Source organism: Rattus norvegicus, chromosome 2 (genome assembly GCF_036323735.1).
Source record: "Rattus norvegicus strain BN/NHsdMcwi chromosome 2, GRCr8, whole genome shotgun sequence".
In the NCBI taxonomy this organism is placed as follows: Eukaryota; Metazoa; Chordata; class Mammalia; order Rodentia; family Muridae; genus Rattus; species Rattus norvegicus.
In genome coordinates, this window is record NC_086020.1 from 70,611,387 (window position 1) to 70,631,782 (window position 20,396).

Genomic DNA, 20,396 nt, shown 5'->3' on the forward strand with positions numbered 1-20,396 from the left:
TCTATAAAGTCATCAGAAGTATGCCTCTACTAGCTTACATGCTAACTAAGGTTTCTGACATTCTGTTGTGTTTTTCATGCTTAGTTTCTGGAAACTACCTCATTCTATAGCTCACAATTGCCTTGAACTCGTAATCTCATAATCTTGCATCATCCTCTCCGAGTGCGGTGTTCTAGTTATCTGACACCACAAACTAAGCATTTTTTAAAGGCAAAATTGAGTAAATCTCTACTCTGTCTTCAAAGATATCATAGGTGGCTAGTATTTAAAACCCAACTTGAAGATTTAACTATGGTAAATTTTAACATATTGGTATGGAGCTTTTTGCTCCCAAGTATTACTTGAAATTATATATCAGGCTTGATTTTCATCAAACAACATTGGAAATGACCCATTGTAGACAAATTATTTATTGCCCAGTAAAAGACTGCCCTTGAATATTGGTTTCTATTCTTGCTACAGTCATACTGGAGGTGACAATCATGAGTTGTTCTTTAGGAAAGGGAATCCGTTTTTTTTTTGTTTGTTTGTTTGTTTTGGTTTTTTTTTTTTTGGATATTAACTGTAATGCCTTTTGTAGGTAGCACACACTGTAAAACTCTCAGATTTCTGTAATTTTTCAGGATGAGAGACAGAGACAGCATTTCCAGTGAGATGTTTTCAATCTTACAGGAAATCCTTATGCACAAAAATGCCCAGAAGTAGCCAACAGCCACCTCCTTGTCTGATCACACTTTCCATTCTATCAGCCTCATCGTTTCCCATTTGCCTGCTGAGTTCTCTGTCAGAAGATATTGACCATAGATCTCCTTGCAAAGTCTAGATTCAGTGACTATGAGAAGGAAAGCGGCAGTCTACAACTTGTACAATGTAGGACTGACCAGTTCCTCTTCACTGTGACCATCTTTTCTACATATCCTGTGCATCTGCTCTGTATATGTGTTGCATAATGGACACAATTGCTCTAGAAATGGATTTTTATGTTCATAATCCGCTGTGTTGATTTTATAATTTACAAAACTGATTGATTTAACATTGTGATGGCTTGCATATGCTTGGCCCAGGGAGTGCCACTATTAGGAGGTGTGGCCTTGTTGGAGGAAGTGTGTCACTGTGGGGGTGGGCTTGGAGACCCTTCTACTAGCTGCCCGAAGATGTCTGTTGCTGGCTTCCTTCGGGTGAAGATGTAGAACTCAGCTCCTCCTGCACCATGCCTGCCTAGATGCTGGCCTTAATGATGATGGACTGAACTTCTGAACCTGTAAGCCAGCCCCAGTTAAATGTTGTCCTTGATAAAACTTGCATTGATCATGGTGTCTGTTCACAGCAATAAAACCCTAACTAAGACACACACACACACACACACACACACACACACACACACACACACACACATTGATATAAGTTTTGTAAATTATAAAATCAACACAATGGTTGTGTTAGTTTATGCTAATTAGATATGCAGAATCTGTGGCAGAAAGTTCATGAATTCGAGGCTAGCCTGGACTACACATTTAGAAAGGAAGGAAGGAAGGAAGGAAGGAAGGAAGGAAGGAAGGAAGGAAGGGAGGGAGGGAGGGAGGGAGGGAGGGAGGGAGGGAGGGAGGAAGGAAGGAAGGAGGGAGGGAGGGAAGGAAGGAAGGAAGGAAGGAAGGAATTCTAATGCATAACAATGAACCTAAAGGGAATTTTGTTACAGAATTTTGGAATCTTATCAAACTTATTTTGTATGATTTTTATACAAACAAATAATATATTTTAAATAAATCTACCCTGGCTCTCTCCCCTCTAACTTCCCTCAAAATCCCCACCATTTGTCATCCCAGTTTCAGAATTTATAAATCTTTTAAAGTTCTTTGTGAATATTTAAATGTTTCTCAATCTTAATACATACTTTTTGTCCTACCAAAGCTAGTTAAATGTCAGCTGTTAGACTTGATTTAAATTTACATGAAACTCTTTCATTTCCAGTGTGCATATCTACCTCTTACCTCAGACATGACTGGAGGCAATTGCTCTAAGTGCATAGCTCAATATATCTACATCCATCTGCAGGTCTTCAGTGCCACCACTCTGTATATCACTAGTCTCCATGATTTTAAATGTCCTCAATGCAAAATATAAGACTCAGGAGACATGGACTTGGCATTAGTCTTGAATCAATTTATTAGCCTAACCTTGCCGTCTTTGCCTCTCAAGATTGGATGAAAAAATTATGGCCTATGGTCAAAAATTTAAGACTTAGGCTAGAGTAAGGAAAGAAGTTCATGTTGTTTCACTGAAAACTGATGTTCACTAAAAATAAAAGATATTAGAAGAGTTCATTTCTGGTAGTATTCAAATATTTTCTTTTGTTTCTTAATTACCTTTACAATTCTTTCCAGAGAACCTAATACAATCTCTATATTTGAGATTTTATAAAACACAAAACAGAACAAAATGAATGCATAATAAAGATTATTATCATAAAACATTTTTAATATGTGAAATATTGTTATGAATATACAAAAGCCCTCACCTAAACAATATCAGGAATTAATATGTGCCCAGGTTTCTTCAAGACTTTCTAATATAGATAATTCTATCTAAGTAAACTCTCTGTACGATGCTGGGACATTAAATCAGAAACTTTCATTTATATGTAAGAGATTTGCAGTTTCTATTCAGAGTAGCAATCATAAAAATAGATAGTTTTAAATTTACTTGTTTGTTCACTTTAAAATTAAGTATAGTGCAAGAAAAGTTTGTTCAATTTAAAAAAAAATACACAAATGTAATTATGGTTATAAAATAATCCTATCATCTTATACATTAAAGTTGTCAAATATTAATGGCTTTAAAATTTTTACAAGTTTACTCTACTAAATCCTTTCCTTAAGGTATTCTTGCAGCACTCAATTCAGGATGAATAGACAATGTCATATCTTTCTGGAAACCTACCCAAGCAAACTGTTATTCAGTGTAGTGGTACATGTTGAGCAATTTCAAAAATATGACCAATTGCCAAGCTGTTCTCAGATCATATGGTGGAATTGTATATTGCTTAAATATATCAATTTTTAATTGGTATCTTAATTGCTATGAGATATAATTAATTTTATTCATAGAACAATTCCATAGACCAAGCCCTAAGATTCTAATAAGAATTTATATAAACCCAAATACATAGTTATCAAAGAGAGTTATCATACATTGTTAGAACACATATCAGTAGAATAATAATTAGCATTTTGGTTAGTGGTTTATTGATAATGTCATCTCAGTATTTGTTTTTCTAATTTATTTTCACGCACGCACACACACACACACACACACACACACACACACACACACACACATCAGTTAATTTTAAAATACCTTGGATATCTAAAAGGATCTTCCCATGCTACCCCAGACCCAAATGAGGAAGTGGCCAATAGCCACTTACTTGAAAACTCACATGGCTGGTTGTCTTTATCTTCTGCCATTATTGTGTCCCTTTCTCCTTCCCAATTTATGTGATGCAGGGAGAGCCTCATACATTTCAGGCAAGTTGTCCTCAGCAAATTTCCCTCCTATCAAAAACCCTAGTAATATACTAAGTCAGCTGTCGAGTGCATACATAACTTTATTATCATTATAATCATTTTAGATTTTTCATTTATTCACCCATATATTGTATCCCATCTGCACTTTCTCCTTCCTACTTCCCTCCCAGGCCCACCCACCAAATCCCACCTCCCCATCTACCCTTCTTCCTTCTTTCTTTAAGAAGATGGCAGCCATCCCAAGGGATATCAAGCATAGAATATCAAGTTGCAATAAGACTAGGTAGTTTTAAGGATTTTTTTCAAAAGGAACTATCATTTTATTGAAGAAGTAATACATTTATTATTTTTTCTATCTTTATTAAATTGGGTATTTCTTATTTACATTTCTTTTTTTTTCTTTTTTCTTTTTTTTGGAGCTGGGGACGAACCCAGGGCCTTGCGGTTGCTAGGCAAGTGCTCTACCACTGAGCTAAATCCCCAACCCTCTTATTTACATTTCAAATGTTATTCCCTTTCCCGGTTTCCATGCCAACATCCCCCTAACCCCTTCCCCTCCCATTCTATATGGGTGTCCCCCTCCCAACCCTTCCCCCATTACCACCCTCCCCACAAGAATCCTGTTCACTGTAGGTCCAGCCTTGGCAGAACCAAGGGCTTCCCCTTCCACTGGTGCCCTTACTAAGCTATTTATTGCTACCTATGCAGTTGGAGCCCAGGGTCAGTCCATGTACAGTGTTTGGGTAGTGACTTATTCCCTGGAAGCTCTGGTTGGTTGCCTCTTTGCTGCAGAAAAGTGCTAAGTAGGTCAATCAAATGTATGTACTGCATTCAAATTTGATGTCACACAGCAACAGAGCATTGAAGTATATACATTATTACACAACATAACCTAAGCTATCTGATCTATAATGATAGGGGAAGAAATTGATTCTCATTAACTGATAGATCAAACAGAGCAAAATAAATATCTCTGTTCAAGAGGGGGCAAAGGTCAGGAAGACAGAAGAGATGGAGGACCCCAGAAGAAAAAGGCCATCTAAAACAATTGAGCTAAGCTCTGATGTGATCAGAGGATCAGAGAGACCTGGAGCATTCACAGTGTCTTAACTGGTCTGCACCACTTCATTCATATATATATATATATATATATATATATATATTCTTTTATGTAACTCCTGAATGTGTTAAGGAGGAGGTTTCTGATTGTTATACACGCTCTTGTGGCTCTTTTTATTTTTCTGCAGGCTTGACTTGTCCAACTTTGATTTGATGATTTTCATTTTATCTTATATTTTATTTTGTTATGTTTTGTTGTTATCATCTAGAAGCCTGTTCTTCTCTACTGAGGGACCAAAAGAGGGTGGGTCCAGATCAGAGAAGAGGTGGAGAGGAACTGAGAAGAGCAGAAGGAAGGGAAACCATTCAGATTATATTATATGAAAAAATAGTCTATGATTAACAAAAAGAATAGGAAAAACATTTCAATAAAAATTAATTCTTAGACCAAAAAACAACCACTTAGATATACAATCATTGTATTTAATAATTATTTCAGTTTTGTTGGAAAATTAATAGATGCTATTCTAAAGTATTATTAGCTCAAATTGTATATCTAAAATTTGAAATGAATTTTAACTTAATCATTAAAAATATATGGATGACAATATAAAAGGATACCCCCAACATAGTGTTTGTTGGCAAGATTTTGAGATACTATTTTTATTCTATTACTTTTTAAAATTTTTGTTGTATGTTTATGTGTGCACATTGTACCCAAGGATATCAGGCATCAAATTTCCTTCTGGAGTTATAGGAGCACCTAAGTCACCATATAAAGTCTGGAAACTGAATCCTGATTCACTATGAGAGTAATAAGGGTTCTTTGTGAAGAAGAAAAACCTACCAGTGAGAAGTGAGAGAAGGGACATTAGAGGATAATGAGAAATGAATTTTATACAGGTATCAGGAGCAAATATTGTTTTCTTGCCCCCTTATATGTAGCAGAGGATGGCCTTGTTGGGCACCAATAGGAGGAGAAGACCTTGGTCCTGCCAAGGCTGGACCCCTCCCCCCAGTGTAGGGGAATGTTAGGATGGGGAGGAAGGAGGGGTGGGTGGGGTAACATAGAAGAAGGGGGAGGGGGTAGGATAGGGAGTTTATGGACAGGAAACTTGGAAAGGGGATAACATTTGAAATGTAAATAAAAAATATCCAATAAAAAATGAGAGAAGAGTAGGAAAAAGCCAGGAAAAAAAAGAGCTTGTGCATGCCACTGCATGGTTAACAGATGTATTCATCTATCCTGGTGTCAGGTCTATGTGATAGCTTAGAATCAGATTACTCAGAAGTAAAGTTCTGAGGTATATTACCAATCTCAGCCACAATAGTAGCTCATTGGGAGAACTTAAGTAAATAGTAGAGAGAGAGGCGGATTATAGGGATGGTTATAGTTAAGACCAAATGAAGAAAGATTATAAAGATTCCATATGATTAGAATACTCTTACAGATTTCCTCCCAAATATAAACCTGCATAAGGAAATAAGTTAGATGGATGATGTCAGGAAATGCAGAAACTCTTCTGCTTAAATGTTCCAATGTGTGATTCTTGATGACTGCTGCCCTCCCTACAGCTATGTTTAAGTCATGGCCATATTCGTCCAAACTTGCAATTCCAAGTGGCCTAAGTTGTGCCAATTAAGAAACAGGATTTGTCCCATAAACACCTTGTCAGAGGCTTTAGGTGTATTTGTTTAGAAATGGATATGATCCAATGGGAAGGAAACTTTCTCCTGTGCTTATGTCACAATGTAGTCATCTCCACTTGGAGTAACTTGACCCACAGAAGTTACCTTCCTCCTGTACCAGAGAGAAAAGTGGTAAGGAACACTACCTTCTTTCACAATTACATTTAAAGGGGACCACCCAGTTAAGATCCCTTTAGAAAGCCTCTTGTTTCAACATTGCTAAAAATCTAATTAGAATGATTGGACCTCAAAGGGATAGAGGGAAAAAATGACAATTACTGGATGTCTTTTTTTTTATGTAAGTGGTCTGTGACAATGCAAGAGAGAGACTTTTCTGATCAGGCCATAAGGATTCTGTCATGGCTAGAAATAGGCATCTAAGGGTGGAAAATGCCAGACTGATATGGCATGCAGAAAAGATTCCTAAACCATCTTTAATGTGTTCTTAATGGCCCTCTGCCTGCCCCACAACAAATTTATGCATGTGACATTCCCTCGTGGAATTCTCCCTAGGAACATTAACTAAGGTGTCCAACCTTGCATCTGTCCTGTGCAGTGGAGTAGGATCTCTTACAACCATGCCTGGCATGCAGTTGTAGGAACGTGATGATATGATACAACAGGCAAGTGTCCGTGGGCACAGGAAACTGCCCTTTACTGCCACAGATACTGTAGCATGTCATGAGTTTGGTGAACACAGGGCATGGGATTGGAGTTTCTGTGGGTTCTCACCCAGGAGTCTTTTGCTAACTACAATGATTTTAAGTCACTTACCATCGTTGTCACTGTGACTGCTCCATGCTAATTTTGTAATTCATTAGTTGCAATAGCTTTATCCTCTGACTTTATTCTCCTCACCTTCTGTAAATAAAAAAAAAAATATGCTCACACTCACCTGCACTTATTAACATGCACACCCCTTGGTCAATTCATATTATGCAACATTGAGAGGAACCTAAATTAACTTACAAACTCAAAACACATACATTTAAAGCTCACAGACTCATGTGCCAGTAAAATTGCTATGAGATATAAATAACAATCCCAAATACATATATTTTCCATAAAATATTATGTATTAACACTTGCATGTTATCATATAATATTTACATACAATATTGTAATTTCTCAATATACTATTTCTCATCTCTTATTTTTAGGAATTTCATATTTAGGGACTTCATATGCTATTACAGATGATTTATAATAACTGATAAAATCTTTAGTCAATCATTGATGCTCTTTCAATTATCTGAATATATTGGGCATAAATAATTAATTTTTCCAGTTCTCATTTTAATATTTTTTATTACTCAGACTGCAGAACTTACCCTTCAGCCCATTCACAGGAGAAGAAGGCATTTGACATACATTTTCACCCTCTCCCTAGGTTTTGGGGTAGCAAGAGAAGCAAAGCAGAATCTTGTTTTATTTGAGCCCAGGAGCAGGTTAGGAATGAGCTAAGAAGCTCCAATAAGCCACTCGTTTTAACTGCTCAAACACACTGTGTTGATTGGCACCACTATCAGTACTTGCAATGATGTGAAAGCTAAATTCAACACAAGAAAAACAGCTCACTGAGGTTTCCAATTAGAAAGCTGAAGTGCCAGGAATTAAGCTTAGGCCTGCTTGATTGCAATGGTCATACCAGTTTTCTCTACAACTTATCTCCTCCATTACAGCTCTAAAGTCCTCAACCAATGAACGCACATGAACTTAACCGTATATATTATCCTGGCATGTTTATATATTTTATTAGCATTAAAAGAAGCTAACGGTTATTGCCATATTATTCAGATATATGTTGCATCACTTTAATGGTTATTGCAATATTAATAAGATATGCAGTGGCTTTCTGTACTGGTGATTGCCATGTTAAGAAGATGTATGTGGAAGTTTATAGCCTATAATAATAATAAATATGCTAAAGCAAAATACTGTCATGATGCATATTCTAAGGGCAACATTGCTTAAATGATTATGGACTACAAAAGTAATTTTAGAAAACTTTTAATGCCTATTAATTTGAAGTTAAAAGCATAAAGCAATGTTGTACTTGAATGATCTTTTTCTCTGCTCTCTCTCCCTGAGTACATTCATGACAATATGCTTCTACATAAATAATTTTAAAATATTATTTCTAAAATTATAATATGATTATATTATCCTCCTTCCCTTTTTCCTTTTATGTATCCTCACCTTTATCTCCTGGAGATTCATGCACTCATTTTCTTTAACTATCACATACACACACACACACACACACACACACACGTAGAAAACCCACACACCCATATGAAATACTGCTCAACCCCTATAATAGTTCATATATATTTATGAATATTTGTTAATTTAGGGAGTAGAAGCCTTGAGTGAATGTGTGAGGAATGGGTGAAGTACAGTATGAAGATAAATTGTTGATATGAGCTCAGACATATCAAAAACCCCAATATCTCAGACCAATAGAAGTGGCAAAACCACTTCTGGAATTTTAGTGGGCTCAGCACCATGCAAAGCATCCCTCTGGCTCCAAGTACTAGTATTTATAAATAATGATGCATCTAGAAACTGTCAACCACAGCTTCTTCATCCAGGATGACTACAGCCTAAAACTCTCTCTTATAAATTCCTCCTTCTTAGGCTATTTAAAGCATCCTAAGGAGTCATTATACCAGTAACGAGTGTAATCTTTCAACATACAAGAAATCCACCTTCTCAATATAGATGTATACAATCAGCACAAAGAAATTCTGGATTGTGGCTGGTACAATTGATGTGTTTCTATCACAGCGCATATGGCTCACTGGTTTCCCATCTGGATAGAACAATTGCTTTCTTTTGTCCCTTGGAAACTTGCATGGCACCTCCTGGTATCATGTAATCTAGTCCTCAGGCAGGAAGCTTTTAGGTCAGTTTAGCTAAGGTCCTATGGATGCTGTGCCCAAAGTGAATGCTGTTTTCAGCAATAGGGTCATTCACTTTTGGGAAGCAACCAAAGACAACAGCATGAACCTATACTTTTTTTTTTTTTGAGTCTTTTTACAATTCTGACCAAAAACTCAAAATTGGGTTTCTCATGCTTTCTGTTGTTTTTTGTTATTGTGGTTAGATCTTTTATGGTTCTCAAAGAAAGCACTGTCAGCCCAGATGGGAAAATTTGATCAACAACACATTTAATTGTACTCAAAGACATTATTATGTATTGTGTGTAATTTTAGGTAAGTAAAATTTCGACCTTTTCAGACATCGTTTCTGTATTTATCTCCCTGAGGCTGTTTAACTAAAGTCCTGCACTTTTGCATATTACTGACTTTGAATGACTTATACCCTGCTATTCCCATCTCAGTTGCCACTTCTCAAGCATCTTTTTTTACTTCGCTGGCTTCTGCAGTTACTGCAGTTTATGTAATTACATTTGAAGACTTTGAGGTAGTGAATACAGAAGAGTTAGAACACAACAGGTTTGTCTTTCTACTGAGTTATCTTTGTAGCTGAATAATATTTCAGAGTGTATGTACCACACAGTTATTATCTATTTGTTAGTTTATGGGTATTTTGCATTGTTTATTTTCTTTCCTATTATGAACAGTCTGGTAATGAATAAGGCTGAGCAGGTATCTCTGAAGTAGGATACTGTGTGGAGTCTGTTGGGGTTGGTCTTGTGTACTCTATATTCAGATGCTGAGTTCTGTAACCCAAGATCGGGTTGCAGTCTAGACATGGACCTTGTATTGACCAATGGGAAATTTACAGAACATTTGTCTGATTATTAATAGACTAATAAGATTGTAATAGCTCAGACCCCTGCCCAACATATTGTCAGCAGCTTTTTAATCAAATCTGATATCTATCTGTAGTTTGTGTGGGAACTAAATGGAATAGAGTGAAGAAGGAGCCCTTCATAAAATTGCTTTTATATTTGGTGTTCAAGATGCAGGGTCTATGCCAGAGGTGAACACCACCCCGCTGATAGCATCCTGGGCCAAACAGTTCCAGGGTAGTTTGTATCTACCAAGTCCTTCTACCTGGAGCACTTGCTGACTTCACCATTCAAGAGCTGGGCTGAGGAAGAGCCTGAGCTATAGCCTGGGATGGAATCACACTTGCACTCCTTCAGCTGCTGACGAAAACAAAGGCAGCACTTTTAAAGATCTGAAAGCACAGTAAGCTTGGGACACATGCTTCTTCCAGAGACAGGTGAATTTCCCGCTTGGTGCAGCTAGACCTATGGGTAACCGGGAACTGAACAGTTTCCTCCCACCTGTAATGCCAGCTTTTTTCAGGGCACTGCTGTTGAAGCTTGAGACACCTAATGCTCCATCCATAGAGCCCATGAACCTGGCACCACCTTCCCAGAACGGGCTCAGCCCAGTGCCATCAGCCCATTGCAATAGGGTGGTACATGGAACCAACACAGCAGTGGCCCAAAGCATAAAAGCAATATTTTATTCTTCCAATTAAACTGTAGATTTATTCCTCCCTATGAATTAAAGGACCAGGACTGAACTAACTACTTTAGTGTCTTGAAATGAACATCTAAATGACAACACACACAGACACACACACACACACACACACACACACACACTTATGTACACACACACAAAAGTTTTCTGAGCACACCAAAACTTCAGAGGAAAAAAATGTATGTTTTAATGTTAAAAGGGAACACGACTGGATGTGAAATGTCATCAATAGATATAAGTAATTTTAATTGATAAATTTAAAGACATAAAATGCTTAAGAATGAGAGGCCCAATAACACATAACATTTGAATTTTATGTAATGCTCTTTTAAATGGTCCAAAGAGATGAGAAGTTAAAAAAAAAGAAAAGAAAAAGTGACCTAACTGAAGTTGACACAGTTGTGATTATAAGATTATCACATTGATAGTCCCCATTCCTACTTTAATAATTATACTGGCTTTCTATGCCTTCTCCAATAAGAAAGAAGGGAAAGGTGTAGAAAATAGATACAAACCTTAGAGAAAAAAATACAAAAATTCATAAATCAGACTGAAGAAACTGCTAAGATACCTGAGATAAAAGAAAGGGAGAAAGTTGAAAATTAGCCCCAGGATGCTAGCAGCCAGGTGGTGTTCAACTCTCGTGTAGACCCTACATCTTGAACACCAAATATAGAAGCAATTTTGTGAGGGGCTTCTTCTTCACTCTATTCCATTTAGTTCCCAAATAAACTACACAGAGATATCAGGTTTGATTAAAAAGCTGTTCACAATATGTTGGGCAGGTTCCATTAGAATAGAAATTGTGAAAACGTACAAATTAGGCTGAGGAAAATGTTAAGATATCACAGATGCAACAAAAGGAGGAGTATGAAAAATGAGCAGAAGCCTTGGAAGAAACTGGAAAAACTAATAGATAAAAATGAAAATTATACTAAGATAGACGGAAGAAATAGGGTAAGCACCTAATGTACCATCGTATTATAAAATTCAGGAAAGTCAGCTGAAGATTGTTTGAAAACAAATATTAGATTATGTGTTTAGTGTACAACAAATTCCAGCAGATGCCGAAAACCAACAAAATCATGAACAAGGTTGAAAAAAAATTGGAAAAAGGCTTGAACTCTTTACTCAAATTATGGGAGCATTCACTGATTTTTTTTTTTTTTTACAGAGATTGACCTCAGCTACAGATAGAAATTTATCAGATTGACTAGCTAGGAAACACTAATTAAATATTTAGCCTTTGAATATGCTAATGCTCGATAAAAGAGGGTGAATAGGATCTAAAGGCAAGAAGAGTCAAGAGATGAATGGATTAGAAATACAATTGGCATTGGATGTCAATCATATATTGACTTTCATAGGATAATGATCTCTAAAGGTTTTGAGCAAATCCAAACTCTCAAATATCTTAATTGTGGTGAACAAGATCATTTCATAAAAAAATTGTAAAAAGGATCAAACTAATTCTGAAAGAGAGCCTATACCTTTGGAATATGTAAAATGTTTGATGAAGGCTGATACTAGACTAATGAATATAGATCAATAAAAGACAAATGGGATAACCCTTGGTCAAAAAAACCCAAAAAACAAAAACAAACAAACAAACAAACAAACAAAAAATGCAGAGGTGTTTCTTTCAGGCCACAATACCAAATTCAAATCAACCATTTCAGGGCAACAGCAGAGATACTCATCCACCAAACAATTAAGAAACACTGATCTAAAGATGGATATTAAAACTCAGCTATCTCCCACGATTAATTTCTTCCCCCTACTGAGTATGATTGAAGCATCATCACTTGGTTTTTCTGCTTATTAAAGTTTTTAAATTCTGTGGGTTTTATCCTAGGTAATTATGGGATGCAAAGGAAGGGTGGGATTTGTGCAGAAGAGAGGAGCAGGAGGGGGAAAGGGGAATAAGATCAGGTACAACCTGGACAAAGGGATACAGAAGAGAAGCCCAGAGGGCCAGCAGAATGAATGGAATTATGGAACTTCAGAAGATGGGAAATAGGGAGACCCTCTAGAAAATACCAGAGACCTGGTGAGAGACTATCAGGACTGAGTGGGAGTGACCTTAGATGAAGTGTCCAACAGTGAGAAGAGGGAATTCAAAGAGTCCACTTTCAGTAGACAACCAGAGTTTCAAGAAGAGGGTTGGTGTTACCAACCCATAGTCAAAATTTCTAACCCAGAAGTGTTCCTGTTTATAAGAACTGCAGGGATAAAAATGGATAAGAGAATGAGGGAAAAGTAGTCCTGTGACTGGCCCAACTGGAAATCCACCTAATAAGGAGACAACAAGGCCTGATACCGTTACTGATGCTATAATGTCCTTATAGACAGGAGACTAGCACAGCTGTCCTTTGAGAGGCCCAACCAACATCAGACTGAAACAGATGCAGGTACTTTCATCCAACCATTGGAATGAAGTCAGAGAACCGTATTATTGAATTAGGGGGAGAAAGGAAGAAGTAAAAGAGGAGAATAACAACATAGGAAGACTAGCAGTTGCAGCTAAACTGGATCTCTGGGAGCTCACAGAAGTCTTAGGGAAATATTCTACCCAGCAAAGTTTAAGTCCAGGCATGGTAGTACTAGCCTTTAATTCTGGGAGGCAAAGATGAGCAGATATCCGAGTTCAAGGCCAGCTTAGCACAGAGCAAGTTTTACGTCAAGAAATATTTAATTCAGTGCTTATGAGACAGACATGTAGATCTGAGTTCAAGGTCAATCTACAGAGCAAGTTCTAGGACAGTCAAATTTTGGCAGTGAAGGAGTTGGAAAACAAAGCTTGTGATAATGTAGAACAAGGTGGGAGGCCATGTTCCTGCCTCAGCAAGTAGCAGAGCTCAGCAGCTTTGGCCACATAGCTCTGGGTGTAGAGTCTAGAACAGAAGGGACTACTGGGAAAATTGATGCTGGTTAGCTGGTGATTAAGAAGAGACCAGCATTACTGATGTAAAATCTTCTATGAAATACTTTCTGAGAGCACAAAACTGTGTTCCAGAGATTGCCAAGGTTGCATTTTCTGTAGCAACTGTACTTGGTAATATGTAAGAGTCACCAAGGAGGTACTGGTTTTGAAGGTATGAAGAGGTCACAAAGAAAAGCTGAGGCTTGGCACTGTGAAAGACCATGATTGGACATTCGTGAAAGTGTAGTAGCCTCAGTAGCAGTTGATGGCCCACGACTAAAGGGGTCATGCAAAGGAGTTGATGCCTGACACCACAAAGGGAGAGGCTATTAGTGAAGCATAGTTTCATTGGAAGAACCCAGTGTATTTGAGATGCCAGTACCATGGGGTGATCACTAAGAACAGTGGTAGGAGTCGAGTGGATCGACTTGAGCTTAGAGCGCTACAGAAGGTAGAGATGGAGAAGTGATGCCAGCCTTTTGGTGGAGTCCAGAAGGTCATGTGTAGATCCCAGACATTAAAACACACAGCTGTAAAACTGAAGTTGCCTTGGAGATCCTAAAATGTTCAAGATATTACAGCCATGGGCTATCTGCTGAGGAAAGCTAAGAGAAAGTGGAACCAGCTCAGGAGAAAGTGTATTGCTGTCAGCAAAGATGAAAAAGGAATTGGAGATCTGAAAACTGCTTTGACTTTATACATGACAGTGTTTGGAGTTTGCCTAGCTGTTTTCCTGTCTTGCTTTGGGGATTACAGTTAAGTGATTAGATGTATCTCAGAAGAGACTTTGGATTTTTGAGACTGCAATAGACTGTAAGGACTTTGGAAGCTAGACTAAATGTACTTTTTTATTATGCTATGAGTAGGTATGGTCCCATAGACTTATATATTTGAACAAGTCTATGGGAGCCAGGGACTGAAGTGTGATGGTTTTATTTATTTACTTATTTATTTATTTTTTATGCTTAGCCCAGGGAGTGGCACTATTTGGAGGTGTGGCCTTGTTAGAGTAGATATGTCACAGTGAGTTTGGGCTTTATGACCTTACTCTTAGATGCCAAGAATGTCTAGCTGCCTTCAGATGAACATATAGAACACCCAGTTCCTCCTGCACCATGCCTGCCTGTATATTTCCATGCTCCTGCCTTGATGGTAATGGACTGTACCTCTGAACCTGAAAGCCAGCCCCAATTAAATATTGTCCTTTATAAAGCTTACCTCAGTCATGATGTCTGTTCCCAACAGTAAAACCCTAACTAAGATAATCTGGTATGGCCTCAGTGGAAGAAGATGTGCCAAATCCTTGAGAGAGTTGAGGTCACAGAGAAGACAGAGGCCTCCAGGTGAGGAAGCATACTTTTAGGAACAGGAGGGAGGAAGAATGGGATAAGGAACTGTTGAGTGAGGACAAAGAGGGGGAAATGGCTGGACTATAATAAAAAACAAAACAAAACCAGAAAACCCAGATATCAATGTCACAGCAACTTCTACAGCTAAACAAACAAACAAATAGAAGTCAGAAGGTACCAAGAAACAAATATTTTGTGATACTTCTATACACAGCCAGAGGCCAAAACTAAAGGTGCTTATAAATAGTAATGAAATTGAAGAAATGGTACACACTTTAGCAAGTATAAATATAATCTCATCAAAACCTTACAATTCAGGTTGGGCTTTTCAGAAAGTAGATATTATCCCAAGTAAAACAAATCAAAATATAATGGTTTAAATGTAGAAGGCCAGAAGTTCAAATAGGCAGGTTAAGGACATATATTGCTAATCCATAATCCATGGATTTATGGGGAAGAGATTTATTATAACAATGGGAAGCTTGAATTAGCATTCCTCCAATTTCAGAGACAAACCATAAAATAAGAGATGCTTCTACTTTTAAAAAATTCAATATTATCAAAGAATGTTACATAATGTCCAGGCTGTCCATACACAGGACACAATAGCGGCTTACTCTTCGACTTTACCTGGAGGAGTCACTTCTGATAAAACACTAACAGTCTTACCACTAACATAGTTGACTAACCAACCTGTTTGGGGAAAACAACGGTCTATGACAAAGAAATAGTTACAGGCACTAGAACAGCTAGTTCAAGAGCACCAGAATAGTCAACATATAGAAAAATCTATGAACATTTGGAATTATCCAGTATTCATCATTAATAAGAAATCTGGGAAAGGAAGGATGGTGACAGATCTAAGATGGATTAATAAAAACCATCCATGCAATGGGCTCCTTAAGACCTGAAGTCCCATTGCCTTCCATATTACCTAAGGAATGGCCTATTGGAGTGATTAAAAGACCACTCTTTCACAATTATTTTATAAGAATATGATAGAGAAAAATTTGCTTCCTGGATGCCAAGTTTAACTACTCCTTGTCAACAAAAAGGTACCATTGTAGTCTTGCCAGAAGGAATGTTGAACAGTTCTACATTATGGCAAAATTTTGTAAAATAGCCATTAGAGATAATGTATGAACTATTTCTTTAATCCATAATTTACCATTGTATGGATGATACTTTGCTTGCTATTTCAAATAGAGACATCTTAGAAAAAAAATGAATGATGAAGTAGAGAATTTAACTTGCTTCGGATTTTATATGCTCCTGAAAAAAAAATACAAAGAGGAGACTCTATTAACTATTTAGAATATAAGATAAGTCTACAGGAAATTCAAACATAGACTGTACAAATAAGGAGACACCATTTAATAAGTCTTAATGATTTTTCAAAATTGTTAGTAGATATTAATTGGTTAAGGCCCTCAATTGGATTGACTTCTCAGTATAAGTGATATATATAAAACCTTAAAAGGTGATAAAGACTTAAAAGGTTCAAGAAAATTATCAGGTGAGGCTGAAAAAGAATTGACTCTGATAGAAAAGAAATTATAAGATAAACATATAGATTGTTTTGATCCAGAGATGGCTTTCATTTCAGTTATCTTGCCTTCTACTCATTCTTCTGAAAGGAAAATTATACAGATTTAAGGTTTAAAAATGTAAAATTAAAAGAGTAAGTTTCAAAATTCACAGACTCAGGGCTAAACACTGTGAAAAACAAGCCCAGGCAAGTCCAGGCATGATGGGGCCTGCCCTGCCGCAAGGGCTAACAGACCATAAAGATAAAGAAAAGGAATACAGGAACCAGCCCAAGCTATCAGGACTGACTCATAAACCATTTGGCAGGAGGACACCTCCCCCAGCTTACTCAGAGTCACACTTTAACCAGATGTCCTTCAAATCCTGATAAGCCCCTGGCTTCTAAATACCTGAACGCCCCAGTCAGCACATACTCTTCTGCTGTGCTGTAATCTCACTGCTATGTTTGAATGGGCAAATCACTTATAGCTGCGCCAACTCTCCCTATCCCCCTGTTCCTCACCGTATAAAAACCCCTTGCTTCTAAAAGTCCGGGTCGACACCTCTGTCTCCTGCGTGGGATACGTGTCAGCCTGGAGATCTCTGTAATAGATCTCCGTAATAAACCTTGCCTTTGCTTATTACATCCAAAATGGTCTCTCTGTGTCTGGGGTCCACGATTTCCCAAGACTTGAATAAGGGTCTCTCTGCGTGGGATCTTTCACTTCCACAGGAATTCTTATGAACAGAGGTTACATAATGGTTATTTTTGAAGCTTATAATGGATATTTTTAGGGTTGTATTTTTATAAAAATAATAGGATAAAAGGATGGATTACTGAATTTACTTCTAGACAAAATATTAACAAACCAAATATTTTACCTTTGGTATGGACTTTGTACATTGATATAAATTAAGGTTGTATTTGTTACAAGATACATATGCATAAACTTTTGTAAAAGGTATTGTACGTATGCAATTCATTTAAAATGGAATGTAAAGTTCTAATTCTTTTGAAAACTTCTATTAAAAACTAATTAAAATAATTAAACAATGCAAGTTAATAGCTAATCAAACTCGCTTGCCATCTGTGCCCCCTGCGCTCAGGAACCTAGGAGCGGAACCCTTCTGGTTGCTGCCCTCACGGACAGCTGAAAGCCAGCTACAAGGAGTGACTACACATCTGAGAGCAGAGGTAAGACCAACTATTCTGCTCCAAGTGAACTGGCTGGTGGACTCCGGACACACAAAGGCAGAATTTCTCTGGGACCGGGTATTTCTGGTTTCTAGCTAGGGCCCAATCTTCTCTGATCCCAGCCCATAGTTCCCTGCAACCAAATGACATGGGAGAGAGAGAAAGAGAGCTGAACACCCCGAAGTACGGGCAATCCTGAGAATGCAGGGCAAGACAAACTGCCACTTATGCCCACCTTTGTCTACATTCCTGGCCCAAGAGGAGACTGCATAGTGCCCCCGGACAATAGAATATAGGAGAAGTCAAGCTGCAGGAGTCCTGTGGTCCATATCTGTGACTAGATCTAACTGAACTGGTCAAGCAAAAACTGCACCAAAATCCTGGGGGGGGGGGGAGTAGATCATCAGAGAGGCAGACACTCTGTGAAACCAGAGAAGACTACTCTCTGCCTACATTCCCAACTCAAGAGGAAAACACCAAGTGCCCCCTGTGCCCAGGGACCTAGAAGTAGGGGCAGGACCCTTCTGGTTCCTGCCCACACAGAGAGCTGAAAGCCAGACAACAGGAATGTCTACACGCCTGAGAGCAGAATACTGTTCCCATAACTGGCTGAAAGAAAACAGGAAAATAGGTCTACATTAATGCTGACACACAGGCCCAGAGGAGAGTCAATCCACAATCAGAAACACCAAGACAGGCTAACACCAGAGACAACATAATGTCAAGAGGCAAACACAGGAACCTAAGCAACAGAAACTAAGACTACTTGGCATCATCAGAGCCCAATTCTCCCACCAAAGCAAACATTCGATATCCAAACACACCAGGAAAGCAAGATCTAGATTTAAAATCACATTTTATCATGATGATGGAGGACTATAAGAAGGTCATAAATAACTCCCTTAATGATATACAGGACAACAAAAGTGAACAACTAGAAGCACTTACAGAAGAATCACAAAAATTCCTTAAAGAACTACTGGAAAGAACAACCAAACAGGAGAAGAAAGTGAACAAAACCATTCAGGAGGTAAAAATGGAAATAGAAACAATAAAGAAAGAACAAAGAGAGACAACCTTGGAGATAGAAAACATAGGGAAGAGATCAGTAGTCATAGACGCGAGCATCACCAACAGAATACAAGAGATAGAAGAGAGAATCTCCATAGCAGAAGATACTGTAGAAAACATCGACACAACTGTCAAAAATAATGGAAAATGGAAAAAGCTTCTAGCACAAAATATACAGGAAATCCAGGACACAATGAGAAGAACAAATATAAGGATAATAGGTATAGAAGAGAGTGAAGTCTTCCAACTTAAAGAGACAGTAAATATCTTCAAAAAATTGTAGAAGAAAACTTCCCTAACCTAAAGAAAGGGATGCCCATAAACATATAAGAAGCCTACAGAACTCCAAACAGATTGGACCAGAAAAGAAACTCCTCCCGTCACATAATAGTCAAAACACCAAATGCACAAAACAAAGAAAGAATATTAAAACAGTAAGGGAAGAAGGTCAAGTAGCATATAAAGGCAGACCTATCAGAATTACACCAGACTTCTCACCAGAGACTATGAAAGCCAGAAGATCCTGGACTGGTCTCATACAGACCCTAAGAGAACAAAAATACCAACAAAGGTTATTGTTTCTGGTAAAACTATCAATTAACATTGAGGGAGAAACCAAGATATTCCATGACAAAACCAAATTTACACAATATCTTTCTACAAATTCAGCCCTATGAAGGATAATAAATGGCAAAGCCCAACACAAGGAGGCACCATGGAAAATGCAAGAAAGTAATCTTTTTGCATCAAAACCAAAAGAAGAGAAGGACACAAACAATCTCACCTCCAAATATGAAAATAACAAGAAGCAACAATTACTATTCCTTAATATCTCTCAACATCAATGGACTCAATTACCCCCCAAAAAAGATACAGATTAAAAGACTGGATATGTAAAGAGGACCCAGCATTTTGCTGCCTACAGGAAACACACCACAGAGACTAAGACAGACACTACCTCAGAGTAAAAGGCTGGTAAGCACTTTCCAATCAAATGGTTTGAAGAAGCAAGCAGGAGTAGTCATTCCAATATAAAATAAAATAAACTTTCAACCAAAAGTCATCAAAAAAGATAAGGAAGGCAACTTCCTATTCATTAGAGTAGAAATCCACCAAGATGAAAACTCAATCTTAAATATCTATGCTCAAAAGACAAGGGCACCTACATACATAAAAGAAACCGTTCTAAAGCTCCTAGCACACATTGCACCTCACACAATATAGGAGATATCAATACCACACTCTCATCAATGGACGGATCATGGAAACAGAAATTAAGTGGAGACATAGACAGACTAACAGAAGTTATGAACTAAATGGAGTTTACAGATATTTATAGAACATTCTAGCCTAAAACAAAGATATACCTTCTTCTCAACACCTCATGTTACCTTCTCCAAAATTGGCCATATAATCAGTCATAAAAGAGGCCTTAACAGATACAGAAAGATAGAAATAATCCCATGCCTCCTATTAGACCACCACGGACTAAGGCTGGTGTTCAATAAAAAGGAGGAAAGAACGCCCACATACACATGGAAGTTGAACGATGCTGTACTCAATGAAAACATGGTCAAGAAAGAAATAAAG

The 20,396-nt window shown here is 37.7% G+C and overlaps 1 long non-coding RNA gene across 3 annotated transcripts in view; it reads right to left on the reverse strand.

Annotated features, from left to right (window-relative positions):
• LOC102553625 (uncharacterized) overlaps positions 1–20,396 on the reverse strand; it is a 161,236-nt gene that overhangs the window by 105,809 nt on the left and 35,031 nt on the right. For 2 of the 3 annotated variants that reach the window (XR_590954.4, XR_351476.4), the window contains exon 2: positions 7,050–7,136. This is a non-coding gene — a long non-coding RNA (uncharacterized LOC102553625). Of the gene's footprint in view, positions 1–7,049; positions 7,137–16,181; positions 17,497–20,396 lie in introns of those variants that run through there. The other variant, XR_005500742.2, reaches the window with a different exon arrangement.